This window comes from Electrophorus electricus, chromosome 11 (genome assembly GCF_013358815.1).
Source record: "Electrophorus electricus isolate fEleEle1 chromosome 11, fEleEle1.pri, whole genome shotgun sequence".
In the NCBI taxonomy this organism is placed as follows: Eukaryota; Metazoa; Chordata; class Actinopteri; order Gymnotiformes; family Gymnotidae; genus Electrophorus; species Electrophorus electricus.
The window spans coordinates 15356322-15378069 of record NC_049545.1 but is presented as its reverse complement, the minus strand read 5'-3'; positions in this window follow the sequence as shown (position 1 = coordinate 15378069).

The window sequence follows — 21748 nt, the reverse complement described above, 5'->3', positions numbered from 1 at the left end:
CTGTTGGCCTTTGTTCATCACTTCCCCACCAAGTAATACGGTATTACAGAGTAATATGGAAAAAGTACTTTATCTTACAGATAGCATGTTGTGCGAGGTGCCATGAGGTGTGGGATGAGTACTGGGCTGTAGTGGTGTCTAACTTCAAGTTGCACACTGTTGGATTTCAATTTCCATATATTAAATAATGTATGGTTTGGATATAATGGTGGAGATTTCAAACACTAGTATGTTAAAGAAAGTGGGGAGATTACATATCCATTGGAACCTGTTCCAGGATGACTCCCTCATTTATACTGAATTTTAATTGCATATAGGACAGTATCATCAGCATATAAATGAATTAAACCATTACAAGTAGCAAGGGGAATGTTATTAATATATATGGAGAATAATACAGGTCTTAGTATTAATCCTTGCAGGACACCTTGAGTAATCATATGATTGTGAGAGAGAACATTTTCTAACTTTACATGCTGTGACCTTACAAAATGATTTGTTGTGAACCAAAATAAAAGCTGCCTGCTGGTGAAAGGAGGGAATGTAAATGAGCCCAGAATGCAAACAGCTGAGAGAGAACAGATGTTGAGGAGATTTTGTGCTTTAATGCATTTTATGGGGTGGCCTTTGGTAGCTCAGGGTTCAAATGCAAACTAGAGAAAATTAAACAATGCTAAGTATGAATCAGCTGAAAGACTTGCTGCACTGTCACATTACTATAACACTGTCAGTTTTTCTAGATTCAAATCAAAGCTAGTGCTTGTGAATGGCACTACTTGTGATCCATGTGACTCCATAACTCCAGCAGCATACTGGCATATTCCAGCGTCACAATCCTGGCTCTAGTAATGGATGATTGAGAGCAGGCAGATCATGGTGTACATGATGGTGCAATCAGAGGTATTGTTCAGTTCACTACAGGGTTGCTGAATCTCACGTCAGCTACACTTGGGTCAGAGATTGCTCTCATGTTGTTCTTACAATGGCCACCTTTTTATACATGGAAAAAAAACTCCATGCCTTTTTTAATGGAGCCATTCTTTATTTGTTCCCTTTATAGTGTGTGGGCTATTTTAGATAATCTGTTTTTTGGAAAACTAGGAATCTGTTATCAAATGTTGCTAGTCACACAAATGAAATTTACTCATGTGTTGCTCAACATGTGGATATTTAGGACTATTTAGGATAGTAAGTGTTATTCAAGAATTTAAAGTATATGCTGTCTCTGTGTAAGTACAAAGATGCAGCTTGACAAGGCAAGTAAAAATATAATGTTGTCAATGTTGCATGATAAGATACATCAGAAAGTTTTTTTTTAATCGAATTCACCAGAGCATAGCACAAGCAATTAGATGTCTAAGAAAGATTTATACACAAAACCCTTGCAAATATTTGCTTGTGGGTATTTATGAGATATGCTTAGGCAGCTCAGAGTTAATTACATGCAGGTTACAAGGAATAACATCACCAGCAGAGACTTGATTTGGTCTGCCCTCAAGGAGAGAGCCTCCATAATCTTGGGTACGCTCCGTACCCTTATAGCAGAGGAGAGTGCCACTGGAAAATCTTGGGAGGGCCCTGAGTGTGGTCCAGGGCTAGACTCTGCATAGTCTTATGGACCCACGGCGGACTGTATGGATCCAGTACTCGGAGTCGGACTCCGCAGGGTCCTATTTCCATGGACTACGTGGATTATGAAAGGAACATGGAGTACAGCAATGTTAGTTTGCGGTCGGACTCTGAGTTCGACCGTGGGGAGGATCCTTTGATGGAGGTGGAGGAGGTCCTCTATGGGGACTCTCCCTCTGTCAGTGACACAGCGTCTGCAGACTACAAAAGTGACGAGCCTCTGGTACCCAAGGGTTCACCCAAGGCTCCGCCCAGGGCACGCCACTCTGAGGCAAGCAAGCTGCACCATGTGAGTTTCAGAGAGGCGTTGCCGTCGTCCAAGAAGGAAGCTCTCTCCACTAGGGCACACAGCCTCGGAACTCATGCACCCGTACCTAAGCTTCTTAGAGGCACCCGTACCTAAGCTTCTTTAATTCTTCTGGTTTTCCAGTCTGCTAAAATGTCACCTGTGTTTGTTTTTTTTAATTTAAAAAAAATTTTACATTTGTTTTTTGTCCCATGTACCCATCTCTTCTATTGCTAAGTTATTAACATCCACGCTGAGACATGCAGCTATGCTTCTACAGCTGATTTTCTTCACTTGCTCCAATGTTTTGATCTCACTCAGCATGTTGTGACACTCTGGCAGAGAGGAAGTGAGAGGCAGGATGCATGTGCAAGGAGGCTGTTTAATAAGGCAATGAACAACAAAACAAATAGTGAAGCTAACAGAAAACAAAATCAAAGTAAACATGTAACATGAGAAATGAGGAAACACGAAAGCAAAGCAAACCAGAAAATGGGTACAAGTGACAAACCAAAGAACTTTGCTTAAAAAAAAACAAACACCCCACAAAAACTAAACACATGACATAGAAACATATGGCACCAGGCAACATGGAATGCAAACAGCAACAATAATTGACAAAAGTAACACAAACAAGGCCTACATGCACACACACTGAACACCAATAGGAAACTCCTGGGGCAGATTACACAAGGGATAACAAACCTGACAGGTGGGAGGCGTGGCTATGGGCAGTGTAAAGGAGAAACACAGAACCAAAAACGAAAGAGAAAGCACATGGTAAAGAAACAAAACATGAAGTAGAGAAAAAGGTGTTGCCGTGTAGCCCACAGTCATAATCCAAAGAACATCAGCAAAGGTCGTGAATCCAGAGAAGCGATCAACGAAGCAAACCAAAAAGACAGACAAAGAGGGTAATCCAAAAAACATGCAGAAATCAAATAACCAGGGAAACAGACACGCTAACGACTGCTCAGAAACATACCACATACCATAAGAAGCACAAGGAAACAAAACCAGGAAGTAAACAAACGTAGTGACGTTGCCGTGGGAACCTTGATGCCAGGGAGGGGCGAAAGTGACAAGCCAAGACGACACAAGAGGCAGGGACAGGAGCCACGGCAGGGCGAGGAACAGAAACAGGAGCTGGGGAGGGGCAACGAGTTGTGATTGACACTTTATGGGGGATATGGAAGAAGACGAAAGATGGGACAGGACACTGAACAAGGGACTAGAGGACAGTGGACACCTTTATTATGTATAATTTATCTATTTTACTGAATTCTTATCTTATTGTGTATTGTTATATTTGATTAATTTTCACATTCATTTTATGTACAGTGACCTTGGGTTTATTGAAAAGCACTTATTATTATAAAACTTATTATTATTGTTTTCTGTGTATCATGTCTGTTTTTTTGTTAGTGAAACTATTACTCTGAGTTCAGGGTCAGTATAGTGAAAACCTAACCTAACAGAGAGTATATCGTATTCACTTCCCATCAAAGTGATTGACGGCTATCATCAAGGTGAAAGGTCACCCCCCCTTCCCTTGTTAGGTCACCAAGACCCATGACTCTAGGCTAAAGACTTACTGAATATGAGAATATGAAAGCTGTTTTTAGGTTCATTGTTCTAGTTGTGATGCTCAGTGAGTCCTTAGCCTACTTATAGTATAACGTAGGAGGCAGATTCATGGTGTGCGTTGCCAGTAAATCCCAGCTCATTTCCATCTGACACATGACTTTTCCTTTTATGATTGGGTAGTGAATGTCTGCTTCAAACTTCTCAGATAGCCTTCCTTTAAAAGAATCAATCCCTAAGACTTGTTTCAACTGTTTAAACAGCATATCAATCAAGCTGGACTGCTTTTGCAGCTCAAACCAGATGCTACGTTTAAAGTTCACTACTGAATCTGTCCTGATACTCTCGCTAGGCTTGGGAAATTTATGGCTATGAACTGAGAAGCATATGTCTACCTCACCCCTGGAGATGTCTTCACTACGATGTTGTGGTGGTCTTTGACTTTTCCATTCAAGCTCACTAACACCTCGGATCAGCATAGCTCCCCTCTCTCGGTAATGTAGTCAAACTCTGTGTGCCATCTTCTGAACTCTTTGCAGTCACACTGAACAAACACCACTTGCTCCTTAGCACAAGTCCAGTGGGTCTCTCCCAGTTTTGAGATCAGAAAAAGTGTTACTTTACCTTTTTATGCATCAAAAAGTGCCCCGCATTATGCTTATCCTTCAGCGACCAATAACGAACCGAATCATCCCATACCATTTTCTTGAATCTTACCATACCAGCGAGGAGTGTATGGACATACAGCCATCTTTAAAATGAATTAATAGTCTTAATATTTCATTTTATTAAAGAGTTCCTTCAATGTTCCCTACTCAAGCGCCGGGATATAACACATGACTTAGATGATAGGGCATGTGGTCCTGGTTCTGAGAGAGGAGTTTGATCATCTGCACAAGACTGGTCAGTTAGAATACACAAGTCTAGTTGGTTGGGAGAAAAAATGGGGCGGGGGGGGGGGGGGTGCATGCATGCAGTCAGTCATTTTGATGGAATGTGTATACAGATGAGGGTACAGGAGGGGTTGAGAGGAGGTGTGTCTTTCAGAGTGATTCTACCAATAGGAGGGGTGGGAGGTGTTGCATGTGTGGGTGAGTGACAGAGAGTGAGAGAGACAGATGGTTTGGGCATCAGTATGTTTCTGAGTGACAGATTACAGAGAGAGAGAGAACTGAGATGACAGAATGGGTGGTTTGTATTCATATGAGACTCAAAACTTTTATTTTTACTTAATCACCTTATTATTTCTCTATCAATGAATAAATATAAGTGAATAAAACAATTGTTGAGGACTCGCTGTTATAATCATCATGTTATAATCAATCAGAATAACCTTTGACTTATGGAGGGGTGGGGGGGAGTGGGATGGGGTGGAGAAGGGGGTGACCTTTGAACTTGATGACAGCTGTTAATCACTTTGATGGGAAGTGTATACTATATTCTCTAGCCTAACTCTCTTCAATTTTGAACTGATTAGGAGAATTTGTGGAAACCAGTGAGCTGGGCAAAAATATTTGCTTTAATATAACCAGACCCTTGTTTGATGATACAGATGGAGCTTTTTACCACTGCAGAAAGTTTCCTCAAAAGAATAATGTTTTTAGCCCATGCAAACATGAACATAATTTAGCAAGTTTGAAAATAACATTTTCAAACATTTCAAAGTTGTGGGTGTGCAATGGGTGAGAATAAGAAACATGTACATATGCATAAACACATCCACACACAACCACTCACACAACACACACCATTTCAAACATTTTACATGACATCTTAAATCCATGCTGTGGAAAATCACAGAAGTTGCATTTGAGTTGTTTAGAAGGCTGAAGCAGTTTTATTACGCAAAGAGCACACTCCAGGATGCTTCCACCTGCAGCCAAATGATTAGGTCTGACAGGCCTACACAGCCCCTTACCGAGACAGCAGACATGGCACTCATCTGACCTATTGGGGTACCATAATAGGATGGGATTTGGATTAAAGGGATTACTATCCCACCCTAACCTAGGGAAGGCCAGAATGAATGCTGGAAGTCAATTGACAGTCAGCTTTCTCAGGTCTCCTTCTACCAAGGAAGGAAATAGCAGTTGAGAATCAGGTCAGGAAGTGGACAGCCAAAGTGAGGTCCACAAACAGACAGGATTAAAAGAATACTTCATTGTGGGTGGGTTCCCAGCCTGTTGATTGCTATTACCATTGGTTCCTCATTAGCAAATTTAGATTAACTCATGCTTTACACCACTGGGCAGAGCTGTTGATGTGATACCTCCTTACCGATTCATTTAAATGATCTGTTCCACCAACCCCCCTGGAACTTTCCAGCACTCTATTTTTTATCACTGCCACATAAACTGTTCCCTCTATCCTGAAAATGCTCTTAGTGTCACGTGCAATTGCAGATCTTGGCCTAATGCCACATGCACCGTGGCAGTTGCAGTCAACAGAGTCCTTAGGTGTTACGCAGAAGGGCTGACTGTCAGTGAATTGAATATGCATCTGACGCCAATTCAATTGTTGACAATGTGTTCTAGCCATGGCTCCAAGTTGCTGGAATCCTTTTACATTTCACTGGATCAGAGTTCCCAGGGGCAGCAGCCATTTAGTTAGAGAAAAAGATGTGAACTGATGAGGCAATGAGTATTCCTCTAAATTCCGTGTATTAAAATTATGGTGAAATGATGTCTGCTACAGTAAGCAAAGAATGGGACATATGATTTGTGCTCATAGAACAAGAGATATCAATGTTGTGTGTGTGTGTGTGTGTGTGTGTGTGTGTGTGTGTGTGTGTGTAGGTGTAGGTGTGACAATGAGGAGTTATAGCAGGATGCGGGGACGAGTCACGTAGAACTAAAACATACATTTATTACGACACAACTCAACACAACACAATGATGACGTAGCATGCAGGTTATCGGTTAAACATTAACACTATTCACATTTAGACAAAAGACATATACACACACACTAACGATACACAATGAGGAGCAGGTGTGAAACACAAGGAGGGCGTGGCCATACAGACAAACACACACACACACACACACACACACACACACACACACACACACACACACACACACACACACACACACACACACGGAGACGTTTGGGAGGAGGGGTCGTACCGTGACAGTAGGTGTGTAGACAGTAGACAGTAGTGATCTTTATATTACTACTTTCTTGTCATGGAAAATAAATATGAGCCCATCTGTAAATCGCCAGTATGATTAATTTATATTTCAGCCTCCTTACCTGTTAGCACAAGTAGGCTGTCAGACTGATGCACAGAGAACCAAGTGCTATGAAAGCAGCCCAGAATAACAAGCTATTTCTGTGGTGTCATGCGGCAAAGGGACAGTATGTTACTACTCTAATTAGCTATGGAAGCCAGTCTGTATGGTGGTTCAGATCTGTTTATGTGCTGCTTGAGTGAATCTTGTAACTTATAAACTGAGAAATAAGAAGCTCATCTCTCCTCCATTAACACTATGAATAGCCCCTGGATGCAATACAATGTGTTTGTGTGTGTGTGTTGCTAGTGGGTTTTCTGTCCAAGCTATATCCAAACTATTCTTGGGAAACCCCAATGTTTGCAGTAACACAAGCCAAAAACTAAGTAAACACATTAAATTGATGCTGTTAAAATGTAGCAAAGGCACAGGACACCAACCCCTCCCAGGTCTCAAACCAAGGCCCAACAGGTGATAAGGACATGCCCTGACAACCAGACCAAAGAGCCAGCACCCTGGCAAAGGAGCTAGAGCACCCATTTAACCTTCCTAAGTGACGGTCTTCATGACACAAAGGTAAAAACATTATCCTTAAATTTAACAATATCGAACATCTGCCTATATCGAACATTATGCCATCGGTCCATGGCAAGGTAGGGTTAAAAGCATCCAACAGCTGGAACAGTAGAAACCAAGCTGTGGCAGTAAAATTCCAACTGTTAGCTGCTTGGAAAACATCTAAACTCACTCATAGCCAGCTCATTTCTGCCTGCTGGTCAGGACACAGATGCAGCCAGGCCTTTCAACTGAAGTCTCAAAAATAGACTCATAGGTTCCTTTTATTATGGAATATAATGGTATGTAAGAATAATTGTAACATTAAGCTATAACATTAAGATTGTCCATCTTAAATTGTAGAACACAAGTTTGTTTGGAATAAGGAGTTCTGTTTGGTGGATAGGCAGTCCTTGTCTGGGGCATTGTAGGGCTACTAGTATAAACAGTAAGTGATTGATAGATTTTCTTTGTTTAAACTGAAATTGTGTATCTCCAATTGTCACTCCTTGTTAATTTGAACATTTAATCGGGGTTTTGAATTCACCTGTTAATTGAGTTTATGTAATGTACTGCTCATTTGATAAACTTAACATAACAATTGCCTTAAAGAGTGGATTTTGTTTTTAGCTACTGAAGGCTATTGGAAATTTGGTATAGATTTGTTTTCCTGATTTTTGATGCAATTCCTTTGTCACAGCTGAAGGATAAGGCTCACTCCGCCTTGGGGTAAATGTTTCTTGGTCAAGATACACAGTTACAAACTAAAAGCAGCAGTTTAGACAACGTCTGCCAATGCCATGTCATTGAATCTGCTTTTTCAGTGATGTTAAATATTTTCCCATAAAATCTTAATGTGTTTATGTTTGCTTATGAACACATCTATTTTAGATTGCTGAAAACTTATATTTTAACATGACAGCCTGTTTCTGCCTCTCCCACCCACTTTGTATTTTATTCTCCTTCTCTATCCTCTCTCTGTCTCATACTCCCCAGATTATAATGCAATTTATAACCATCCTAAAACCATTCTCCATTTTGACATTAATATGCTGACTGGCTGAGAAAGAAATGTGAACATAAAACATTTATATATATATGAAGAAAGGAATAATGAATATATTAGAAGGAAGGCTGAAAGATCGCTGGACAGAAGTGCAGTGTATTAAGATATATGTTCACATGTTTACCCAGCCCAACCTCACAGGCAGGCAGGTGAGGAAAGGATATTTTCAGTAAGTGCTGTCTCAGACAGGTTGTGAACCTATGCTTCAGTCATCTTAAGGGAAACCGCATGGAAATACACAGGAAATTATCAGCAAGGGCATTTTGATTTGAGGGTGTGGGGGAGCTGAAAACTACAGCACAAAAAAGATTGGTTCACCTTGCAAATGCTGCTATACTAAGACAGCCACTGTTCTTTGTTCAGAATGATCCAGAAGGCCACCTTGCCCTATACCTATAGCTGTGTTCAAGTGAAATTATCATATGTGGATTGCTTTTGCATTTATTTTCATAAATATAAAAAAAACAAAACAAATCTCACATTTTAAAATACAAATAAAACAAATAAAACACAATAATACAAACAATAATGATAATAAAATACATATACTTAGGTTAAAGTCATTAAAACTCAAATTTATCACCTCAACAGATTCTATGGAGCTTTAATTTTAGCAAGTTGATTAGAATATCTACTGTGCATGTGACACAAGAACTTTTTACATAAAATGTTTACAAACAGGTCATTTCACTTATAATTTCCTGTATCAAAACTCCAGTGGGTCAGAAGTTTACTGTGGGTGAGAAGTTGACTGTGCTTTAAATAGCTTGTAAAATTCCAGAAAATTATGTTATAGCATTAGAAGCTTCAGGTAGGCTAACTGACATATTTTGAGTTAATTGGAGGGGTACCTGTGGCAGTATTTAAGGCCTCCCTCTTTGCTTGACATCATTGGTAAAGTCAAAGAAAATCTGCCATGACATAAGAAAAAGAATGGTGGCCCTCCACAAGTTTAGTACATACTTGGGAGCAGTTTTCAAATGTTGAAGGTATTCATCTTTTCAAATGATAATATGCAAGTTTAAACATCATGAGATCACTCAGCCATCATACCATTTAGGAAGAAGATGCATTGCGTCTCCTACGGATGAACGTACTTATGTGCAAAAAATACAAATCAATCCAAGAACAAGAGTAAATGACATTATGAACATGCTGAAGGACATGGGTACAAAAATATTTATATCAACAAATGTGTCTTATTGATATGTCTTGAAAGGGCACTCAGTAAAGAAGAAGCTCCCAAACCACCATAAAAAACTAGGCTGCAGTTTGCATCTGCAGATAGAGACAATTATCTTAGCTTTTGGAGAAATGTTTTCTAGTCTGATGAAACAAAAATGGAACTATTTGGCCATAACGATCATTGTTATGTATAGAGAAAAGGGGGAGGCTTGCAAGCCAAAGAACACCATCACAACTGTGAAGCATGGAGTGGCAGCAGCAGGTTGTGGGGGTGCTTTTCTGCAGGAGAGACTGGTGCACTTCACAAAATAGATGGTGTTATGAGGAAGAAAAATTATGTGGAGATATTGAAGCAACATCCGAAGACATCAGTTGGGAAGTTGAAGCCTGGGCACAAATGGCTTAAGGGCCACAAAAGTAAAGGTAATGGAGTGACCACCACAAAGCCTTGACCTCAATCTGAAAATTGATGGGCAGAACTGAAAAGACATGTGCGGGCAAGGAGACCTACAAACCTGACTCAGTTACACCAGTCCTGTCAGGAGGAATGGGCCAAAATTCCAGCAACGTATTGTGAGATGATTGTGGAAGTCTACCAGAAATGCTTGACCCAATTTTAAGGCAATGCTACCAAATACTAACCACATGAATGTAAACCTCTGAGATAGTGGGACTGTCATAAAAGAAATAAAAGCTGAAATAAAACCATTGTCTCTATTCTGACTTTTCACATTCTTAAAATATAGCAGTGATCCTAAATGACCTATGAAAGGGAATGGATACTAGGATTAAACATCACGCATTGTGAAACACTAACTTTGAATATGAATATGGCTATGGTCTATGTAAACATGATTTCAACTGTAGTTCTGGTATCAGGTCCAGACCCCACCCCCAATTTGAAAGAGGAAAACTGCTCTTTCACAAACTGAACGGCTTTCATAGGATGTCTGAAGGGAAATGGCATAACCCAGAGGTGACTAGACTCTACTAGTATCTACTCTGCAGTTTCCTATAATGCATCTGACTTTGCCTCTGTGTCATGCTGCTTCCTAGCTATGCATCCCTAGTCTTCATTACCCAACATCACTTGGCCTGACAAGTTGAAAACACACGACCTCTCTCCTTCAATTTGGCTACTGCTTCCTAGATCAATATCCCCTGACTTCTAAATGTTTGTACCTGTTATAGCTTTTTACAAAGTTTTTTGTTTCCATCTCCCCATCACTTCTTCGCAAAGTATTGCCAAAGTTTTTCCTGAATTTACGAAGCATTTTTTTGTTTTTGTTTTTCCCATGTGTCTGTTCTGATTATGTTTTTGACCCTGCCTTCTCGCTACTGGGTTTCGAGTTGGCCTTTGTACCTTCGCCAGTGCTCCTGTTTCTCTGGTTCTGACCTGTTTTTGGACTCTGTTTATTCTGTGGATGTTCCCCTGGCATGATAGTTTCTCTTGCTTTTGACCTCTGCCTGCGTTTTGACAAAGAATTTGGACTACCCATATACAAGTAAAGATTTTTTCTTCAAATTTCTGCCTGATTTTGTCCCACACCAAACATTATTGCTAACAACACTGTTATTTAAGTACAGTTATTTAAGTAGGGGAAGCTACATTAAGGAATACACCCCCCCCCCCCCCCCTAAAAAAAAAAACAGGGGTATGACTACATGCTGGCACAGGGTAGCAATTGCCACCTTAGAAAAAAGCCCAGCCACTCCAGTTACAAATTCAATAAAATTCAATACAATTTTATACATTTTATCAATACAATTCAATACATTTTAACAAACAAATTCAATACAATAAAATAAGATGTATTAATAAATTATACGATTACATTTTACATTAGAAGTTTTCTCAAATCAGAATCGACAAAAATATTACATGTATACATTTAAAATAACATGTGGTCAGAATGGATTGTTGTTCATTCCCCTGACTGGCTCAGAAGGAATTTGATGGTTAGTTTGACTTTACAATGTTATTGGCTGAAAAAAGTAAAAGAATCTGACTTTAAAAATCTGTAAATATCTTATATCTTATAGCCTTCTCTGCCCCTCCATGTGTAAACTTACTTGTTAAATTAGTCTTAGGATATACTATGACCTTGGCTGTGTCATTCACTTAATTGTTATGCTTCGAGGCAGATGAGTAATAAGTTTTTCTTTTCCAAGTAAAAAGACATTTTCCCAATATAGTTTAAGTGCACTCTGAATACAAATCCATTCCTCATTCATGTACATGATAGCTAATTTTAATGTTGGTACCCAACATTCCATCATTCTTGACATTAAAAAGACAGCTGTCTAGAACACTGTAGGGTTGAACTCTAATGTCTACAGCTGGACAGGACATAGAACTAGGCAGCATAACACATTTAAATTACATGTATACAATCCAATCATGGACTCCATGATTGAAGAGGTAGATAGGCTTTTCTCAAAATCCAACTGTGTGATCATGAAAGGGATTCCAGCATTTGACCTCTCTGGAAGCAGGTTTTTTAGTTAATGAAAGCAGTGTCCTTTAGTACAGGCATATGACTCAGATATTAAGGACCTAAAACACGAGCTACATCAGACTAGAATTATTCATCTTTGCACATGGTTTTGATTTATTTGTTTTATTAATCTTTTTTATTTTGACTTTCTTCATTGTAAAAATCATTGTAAAACACTTTTGGCAACTAATATCATTTACAAATAAATACATTAATGTATCAGTTATTTGGCAAATTTTTGTCAAGTTGAGTAGTTCAAGTTGTTAATTTCTATTTCTACATGACTGCAGATAAAATAATCACTATGAGAGGTATATTAATCTTATACAATTTGACTAGACTTGCTTTCAATACTGTAATGAATGAATGTCAAAACATTTCAAGACCTGAAATGGGAAGGACTGAGCCTTCTGTTGTTCTTTGCAGAAGCACTACCATCTTACACTCCAACATAGTCCTGGGGGTTCCAGACTGGCAGTCCTCCTGTTACCACATATTCTCATATTAGTTTCAATGTAGCTACTAAATATTTCAGAGTAGTTACTGAATCATATAGCATAAAGCTAATAACCAATGAATGTATCTATAGTTTAAAGGTTAAAGGAGTACTTTAGAAAACTAGTGCTAGTGCTGCTTATAAATAATGAAAGCCAGTGGGACACAGCTAGCTTTAGAATCAGCAATGTTAGCATTTTCCATCATTTTCCTTTTAACCTAAAGTAAATCCATGGATTTACACAGTAGGACAAGCATTAGAAAGGGTATGCATAAGAGGAGGACCTGATTCCATCACTACAGATTAGTATGACAAGCACTGATTCAGGCGGTTGGTCAAATTATAGTTGTCTCAAAAAAGATTTTCAATATGCAGGGGCACATATACACATAATTTGTGACTTTACAAGTCACCCAATTCAGTCTAATAGAAAAGTACAAGATCAATCAAGGACTTTTTCTGTAGGGCAAGAGTGAGTGGAATCGTGTAAATATCACTTCAAACTAACCTTGAGAGTTGAATCTACATGGCAGCTCTTTTTATAAGGTGTATTTTGTATGTTTGTTCATGTGTGATCAAGATAAATATTTCTTGAGGACAGCTGAGTTTGCAATTGTTCGTGTATCAGATATGGGATCATATGTTGCAAACAATGAAGCTTTGTACCTGGAGCCCTACTGGACCAATACAGCCTCCACACATCCTATGTGAACTGTGTGCTATGCACACAAACCCAGAGGGCAGAGCAGGCTGGGCTGCTGGATCTCTCTGCAGCCTCCAAGCAATATCACACAAAAATATTCTGCTGAGGAGCACATGGGAAAGATTTAGCTGATTTCCAGTAACTGATGCAACGTTAAGCCTTTGGCCACAGGAAGACCTCTATTGTCTGAAGCTCAGCCCCATCCCGAAAGATATGAACTGTTTGAATGGCTCCTTAGTGCCGATTCTAAATTGCTCTGTGTAAAATATTCAAATGCACATTGATGACCCATATATTTGCGGAATATTTAAATTACCACTGATCCTGCACCTATGTTGAGTAACTGAAACTCTGTACATATTGTAGGGTATTGTTTATTGCACTTATTGTTTTCTGTTATAGAGCTTGATCCTTGTATTTCTACAGAATTCTAATTCAAAGGTATCTTGGATTCTAACCTTCTGTACTGGCTAGTATACAATCTATGAGTAAATGACAAAGCAGTTTTGTAAGTCACTCTGGATAAGAGCATCTGCCAAATGCCATAAATGTATATGTAAAAATCAAAAATACTGCCGGCTTTGTTTAAGGGCCAAGACAAGGTCCCATGAAAGCTTATAAATGGACAAGAAGGGATTAATAATGAAGTTTCCATTATTCAAATAAATTTCATGTTTTTAATTTATTTTTTTAATATGCTATTTTGAATATACCATTCCAAATGATTTCATTTGAATTTCACATGCAATATGTAGTTTATAACATTCAAATGAAGTTTACAAAAAGAAATCTACTTTTCAGTTGTTTCCAGTGTATAGTATTTGTAAGTGGTAAAATCTTTTTTGAAAGGAAAACTTGTCCAGGAAAATTTTTTGGTGAAAGGAGAACTGATACCTTCTATACTGGAGAGGTTTATCGCATTAAATGATAAAAAGCAAGTTGTGGGAGTGAATTGGCAGAATTGGTGAAGGCTATTAATAACATTGAGAAATCATGTTTCCCAGTTAATTGAAACTGTGGTGTCTCCAGTTTGGCTTGCTGCCTCGTATTAGATTGCCACTGACGCTTTATGAGGTCACAACTACTGAAGTAGAGAGGCTGGAGATGATTTTGAATAAGGCTATAAGGAAGTGGCTAGGGGTGCCATGTTTTTTGAGTATTGTGGCATGGTATATTAGAGGGGTGCTGAAGCTAATGCTGACAAGATTAGTTGAGGAATTCAAATGTACTAAGGTAAGTTGCTAGATGATTTTGTTAGGGCCCAAAGATGCAGTAAGCAGAAGCAGCAGCACCAGTCACAAAATCAGGGAGAAAGTGGAATCAGCAAGTGGTGGTGCAGTCACTCAAGAGTGCATTCAATCATAGGGAGGTGATTGGTCAAGTGTAAAGCGGAAGAGCAGGACTTGGTTCTAGGTTTTTTTTGATGAGCAGTGTGTTGGAGAGCGAGCAAAGGCTATAAATATTAGCAGATGGGCTGAAGCATGAGATCAGAAATTGGTCATGGATTTAGGTTAAAAAAAAAAAACTACAGGCCCCACAGTGTATTGCTTGAGGCCAGATATGGAGTTGTACTCAATGTACAGTTGTACTGTTTATTTTATAGAGATAACAATTCCATTTGAGGATGCAGTTGATGAAGTTTTTTTTTTAAAGGAAGGAGCTGAAGTACGGAGCTGACTTTGCGGCTGAGGTGAGATAACACGTGTATATAACAGACAGGTGGTAGGGGATATATAGTTAAATCTGCCACATCTTTGCTTGTGCAGGTTAGTTTTAGAAGCTGTAAAATAATGGTAGCTGTGAAGGAGTTATCTGAAGTAGCTGAAAGGGCTAGTTAGTAATGGGGATGACGATAGCACATGCTAGCTGGAGAAATTCATTATAAAGGTGGAATGGCTGAGGTGTTTCAGGTACATGGAGGAATGGGCAGATGAATGGGTTGTTGTCTCTTCTCATTGTATAATATGGCAGATCCAGATGGAACTGGTGGCACTGTGAATGCATTAACAGTGGCACTGTGGCCTGGTATGGCCTTAGGGCATTTTCACATTTGTCCTGAATTCCGTACCAGGGACCGATTCTGGGCTTGTTGGTTTGCATTCACACACAAGATGTGGCTTGATTGCAAAATTCCGTACGTCACTTTTCTGCCATTTTCCATCCATTTGCTGCTTTTTATTATTTTGATACAAACACTCAGATGGAAGGAACAGCACTTTTAAGATACATGGAATTTCACTGTGCAGGAGCATCTGCAAACAAGGAGCTGTTCTCATATGAGAGGTTTTTTGTTGCACTTCTACATATATAGATAGGCTCCTTGTCCTACGGTACTGTGCAAAAATTTTAGGTACCTGAGAAAAATGGATTTTAAAAGTTTATCTGGATAGTAAGCGTTTAATTACTCACAAAATACACAAAATTTGAATAGGGAAGTAACACAATAAGTCGAAGCAGTCACATCATTACAAAATGAACCAATCATGCAGCCCTACATGCGGTGCTGTGAGCAGATGACATTCACACTTCCTGCGGACCGCTCTAGAGCTTGTTAGAAGTGAACTGCTGACCACTCCCAGGCTTGAAAACTGCTTTCACACTTGACCAAATGTACTGAACATTCGGTTTATAGGTTTTTCATCCTCTACATGTCAGTTGTGTTCTTCTTCTGAGGAGCTGCTGAGCAAGCTGTGGCTTTCAGGGCATTTTTGGCCTTCCACAGTGCTATGTTTCCACTCTGATAGAGATTGGGGTTCAGGATTCAGAATTGAGCAACAGCTGTGCCATCTGCTGCCTACTGTGGACCACCTCCTGAAAATGCTGCATTCTCTTTAGGAGTGAAAGGATTGACAGGAGACATCCCACTTCTGTTGCCATATTGGGCTTCATCAGCCCAGCCATCTGCAGGTATGCTGAAATTACTGGCATTCTGAAATACATTAGGAATGCAGTGAAGCTTGAAATATGACTCGTACGCTGAACAAGGCCCGGAGCTCGGAGGCTGACGACCTCTGATGAGCTCCTGAGATTAGATGTAGGCCTGTTGCACAAGCTATGAGCCTGCTTTGCCTTTTCCCCATTTTAGGTGTATTTGTCCAGGATCTTTTTTGTTGTTGTTCTTTTTATGTAGTTCTGCTATGTGAAGCATGAGACTTTGAACAGACTATCACCGCCTAGCTGCTCCTTACTATCTTTAGAAGTGGCAGGGGAGCATGGTAGCGTTTACTGCTTGCCAAGAGGACACCGTGCTGCTTGGTCACAAATAATTACTTTTTTTCACCCAAGCATGGGCATAATCACAAATAATTTGATTTCTTGCCAAAGTGGAGCTATTCATCAACAGGCATCAAACTGTACCAAGGAGAATGAACAAGTCAGCAAAGCAAACAAACATGGCAAACTGACAAACATAAAGATAAGCTTATATATTGACAGTTAGATCATTTTAATGATCTACTTTAATCAACATACAATAGAGAAGAAGACTGAGAGGCTAGAAGAGAGAAGAAAAGGGCAGGAAATGCATAATTAATACCAAGGATGTTTATAACGCTGTAGAAAAGTAATGAGAATGCTGAACGCTGAACAGCAGTGGTGCTACTCATCCCAATAACCATTCATTACACTGATCAACCTAAAGGTATGCCAACTAAGATGTTTCAAAACTATGGTCCACTCTTCTTTTAAAAAATATGAGACATGTGAGACTTTAAACCAGCGTGGTTATCTCTTTGCAGTCTTCCTGGATGACCTGGGTGTGTATGTTGAATTTTGAAAAAATCTTAACAAATAGTTTCTCCACTGCTTCTTTTATCAGTTAACCCACATACTTTATCTCTCAGTCTGCTCTTTGCTCATAATTACCTCATTCATACCCTTTTTACTCTATAGAAACAACAGCAGTTGAGGTCACAAAAGTCAGATGGTTGACTCCAAAAGATCTCTTCTATTTTTCTCAAGAAATATAAACATTATTTTCTGTTAAAAATATGATAATTACTGTGCCCTCAAACACAATTTGTTTTTTCAAAATGAACTCAACATGAGTCACAGTCATTATGCATCATTATTTCATAGGCTGTACCTTTGTGGCTGTGATTATGGCCTACTGCTGATTGCATCTTTAAAACAAAGAGAATGTGAAAGGACAAGTGAAGCAACATTTTAATATATTAGAGAATTAGCCATGTTAGGACTAGCCAAGCGGCAGTTTGTAAAATATTCTTGTACCTTGCTTTTAAATCAAACATAGCTATATGATATGAGCTGTGTGTTGTACAAGAACTGGTAGCAGTGGAGATAGCACTTCTGGCTTGTTTATTCTCAGTAGATTTAATAAAAAATGGCACACCTACACAGAAACTATAGCAATAGATATCATAGCAATAACAGCAGACTGTCTGAGCAGATGGTGTTAATATGCTGGTCATGCGACATTAACAAGGAAGGGAGGAGAGGGAGAGCAGAATAGAGCTCTGTCTGGTTCCAGCTGTCATTGAAGCCATGTGCTCTTTATATATGCTTTGTAATGGCAATTAGTGCTGCTTCATAGTTTCCCTTTGTAAAATATGACTGATGGTTAGAACATATGAGTGCAAATGGAGAGACATAAATAGTCATTAAAGAGCCAATCACAAGTCCTGAGTTCGTGAACTGATTAAATGGAAAGTAATCTCGGTGGGTCTACTCTACCCTTTCTCTCAATGTTTATCTCCCTGATTTATCTTTATCTCCCTGATTTATCTCAACTACCCTTTATCTCAATGTTCAATGTTTTCTATGTTCTTGAAATTTCAGATCTCCGAAGTCACTTCAATTTTGTTTTCACTGTAAGAACTACAAGTGGGCAAATGAGTCAGTAATATCTTCTCACTGAAGGCCCTATTCTTTAATGAAAGCAACAGGACCAACACTTCTGACATGCATTATTGCATTATTTTTCCAACTTGGAACTGGGGAGCAAATGCGATATAAACACTGCTCCAGCAGGCACCAGGGAAGGAGCTCTGAATGATGCTGTAGCATCGGCGTGTTTTGATGTTCTGTCTTGTGGGACTGAACAAAGATGGCACACCTAAACAAGGGCATAACCAGGCCATCCACAATGCTGTGTTCTTCCCCTTGAGTGCCTCCCTGCTCCAACAAATTTGCAATTTGGATGTTCAGAAGCATCAGAATTCTTTTAACAAGATCAATATCTCACATTCTTATCCTGAGTGCTAAGGGACACTGTGGACCTCCAAGAACAAAATAGAGATGGCAATCATAAGGGAAAGCATTTTTCATAAACTCATTTGGCTAAGCAAAACTTTTATTTTATAAGAAAAATCACATTATGACCACAGCAAAGTCAAATGAAGGTGCCTACATCTTCAAACTGAAACTAGATTAGAACAAATCTTCTTAACCTAGTCTGCAGTGTGCAACTATAATGGTTTAATTTCCAGCTACATATAAATCTGGGCAAAAGGCATTGGATTTCTGCAGCTTTGATGACCTAGTTAATGTGTTTTGCGAGTTATAACAGGACAAAAATTCCAACTGGCAGTAGAACACTGAGGGCTGGATTGAAAATCTAAGCACCAAGCTTCAGCCTGAAAGGGGGACTGCTACCCACAGAATTATGTTCCACAGAACATAATTCATAACATAAATCCTGGAAGTAGTGGAGAAAAGTTCTGTAATTACTGACTTTATCCATATACCATGAAAACAACTATTGCAACAATTAATTTATGTGGTCACAGCAGACCTGGCTGACAGCTTTTGATGCTTGAAGGGCATTCTATGGGAAGTCCAGTGACAGAACCTTAAGCTAATGCTTCAAGCTAACATTATAGCCCGTAAATGCATGTAACAGGGCACTACAGATAAATGGGACAATCCTAAAGCTAAGGCAAGAATGGTAATATGTACTGCCTGAGGAACAACTGCATCGAGGTCACCTGATGAGGTAGTTCATAATTCTACCCACTGTCTTAAGTGCTGCCTTTTGGCAATTTAATAGCAGTTAGTCACAAGGTATACCTGGCAAAGAAGGCTTCTCTAAAAGCAAGAATGCAGAGAATTCAAACAGGGAAAGAAACGTCAGCTTCAAGAAACAAGAAAACAGGAATTACATATGAATAGGGCTGCACAGTTTGGTGATGACTCAGATACACTTACTAAACCTGGCACTTAACCAATAAATCTCAGACTAAAGACATCTTTTTTCAAGTAAGATGTATAATGTACAGTTAAATTACTGTTGAAAAACTGTACTTTCAGCAAGCTTTTTTTTTTCTTTTTCTTTTTTTTTTTTGACAGACTGGAAATATTTATGAGGTCCCTGGTCATGAAAAGCCATGTCCAACTTTACTGAGACTGTAGAATGTTTTGAGGACTGAATGGAGCTATGAGATGCTTCAGCAGGGCATTTCATTAGCATCCAGCTCAGGGGTGTCCTGCTGTGTCAGCAGGAGAAAAGGTTGGTGTTTAGCTTGGCTGAGCTCCAACGAGAATGCCGAGCCACAGTCTGCTGGGCAGGGAAAGCAGAAATAAGACAAGGAATCCCAGGCTTTGGCCACTTCCTGCCTGTCATTTATTCGTTCATATGCCTTTGCAGAAAATCTCACTGGTGTTGAACATGATACATTCTGAATAATTCATTCAGAAGAAAGTGGATGACCTCCCAAAAAGTATTTAATTATTTAATATCAAGTTAATTCATCATTATGCTGACATTAATATTGACTAGAAATGAGAGGCATATTCCTTATTTGAAAAACACTTGGGTAAAAGAGATTCTGCTGAGTTTTTAAAAACTGTGATTTTATCTGTTTATCTGTATTTGGTCATTAAAAGTTTATGTTCATTGTAATCATGATCAAGTGAGATCCTTATCATGTCCTGGTCCATTCTAAATGCATGTGCATTGCATTGCTGTACCAACTGAAGTGAAGAAACATTCTTTCTTCCCTGCACTTTCCAATCAGACACTTTTTTTTTCTTTTGGGATATAAAAGAAAAGCTGTTCATTGGCTCCCAGTGCTCCAGTGCAAAAGAAAAGCCATATCCAATAGAAAACAAACAAAGATATTCAAAAAGGAAAATGTAGTATTTATAAGTATTTACAAGTTCAAGGAAAAAAAAAAGTGCAATCATAAATTCTCCCATATTAATCAATTTCAGAACATCACCTCTCTTGAATTGTCCCTCAGAAGTTTATATAGGGAAAAATGGGAAATTAGATGATGTCACTTCCTGTCCATTGGCTGGAAAATTCTCCATAAAAGTCCCTTTCAACACTGGCTACAGTTTCTTTTCCGTCCAAGCGTTATGGAAGCCTCTCCACAAAAACAATCACAGGCAAGTTCCGTTTTCTCCTAACCTACTTTTGTTTTACCTACTTAGATAAAATACACAAACCTTTCTGTTGTTCCACAGTACAAATGAGTGTTGTTGGATGTTAAATATGCAGTAAGCAAAACGCTGCTGATAATTATATTAAGTAGGCATATAATAGCTCTAAATGTCCATTTGTTTGACACTTGTGGTCAACTCAGGTCAGATTTAACCCCCCCCCCCCCCCCCCCCCCAAAAAAGCCCGTGTTCAGTGCCAGTTGTGTATTTCCGTCCCCTGTATGTCCTCCATTTTAAGGGTTATTAAAGTGTCTCCTGAGTAGCTATGCATTATATATTAAGGCATGGTGCTATTATTTTATTTGCAATGTCCTACTCTCTTTTTTCTCTCTCACACACATACCTAAATAAACATGCTGTGTGGCATACATCAACGCATGCCTGTTGTTCTTTCGCTGTCTCTTCATGTTAGCTGTTCATGTGCAGTGCAAAGTGCAAAGTGCTCCGCTTCGCCTGAGCCCCGCTAGCAGTACTGGGCTGCTGCCGTACGGTCCCATCCAACCAGTAATCCACACCATACTGACTAGTTAAAGCCCCAAGCAGGTTGGCAGGAATGCCGCGTGTAGATCCCGTCGGTCCTCGCGAGAGAGGAATGCCTCATAGAGAGCTCTTTGCTGCTGTAGGAGATGCCGTTTCCTCTCCATGTGTTTTGCTTCCTCCTTGTTTGAAGGGCCACTCTTTTATTAGACCTCGAGCTTCTTGGACTTTTAAGAGCTTTTGCTTGCTTTTCATCTGTACCACAACATTTGCATTCCATGCCTGGAAGAGGTGGCGAGGCCAATCCAGGCTAAGTAAAGACAGTGCTACTGACATGAAATTCTTCAAGTACATTGCATGCTTTTGTATTAGGTTGAAAGATTTCACTGAATAATAATTACAGCATTATGACAACATTACCAGAAACTATTTACAAATCATTATTAAGGGATTTATAAGGCCTGTTATTACCGATACATATCTCGAAACATTGTTGCAATTGACCCCAGGAATACTTTTGGTTATCTTATCAATAACATAACTAATAAGGTAGTAGGACAAGTTAGCGTAATGTAGTCCTATTGGTTTCCTGACACACATATTGATTCTTAACTGCTGCCTGAGAAGCAACTGTC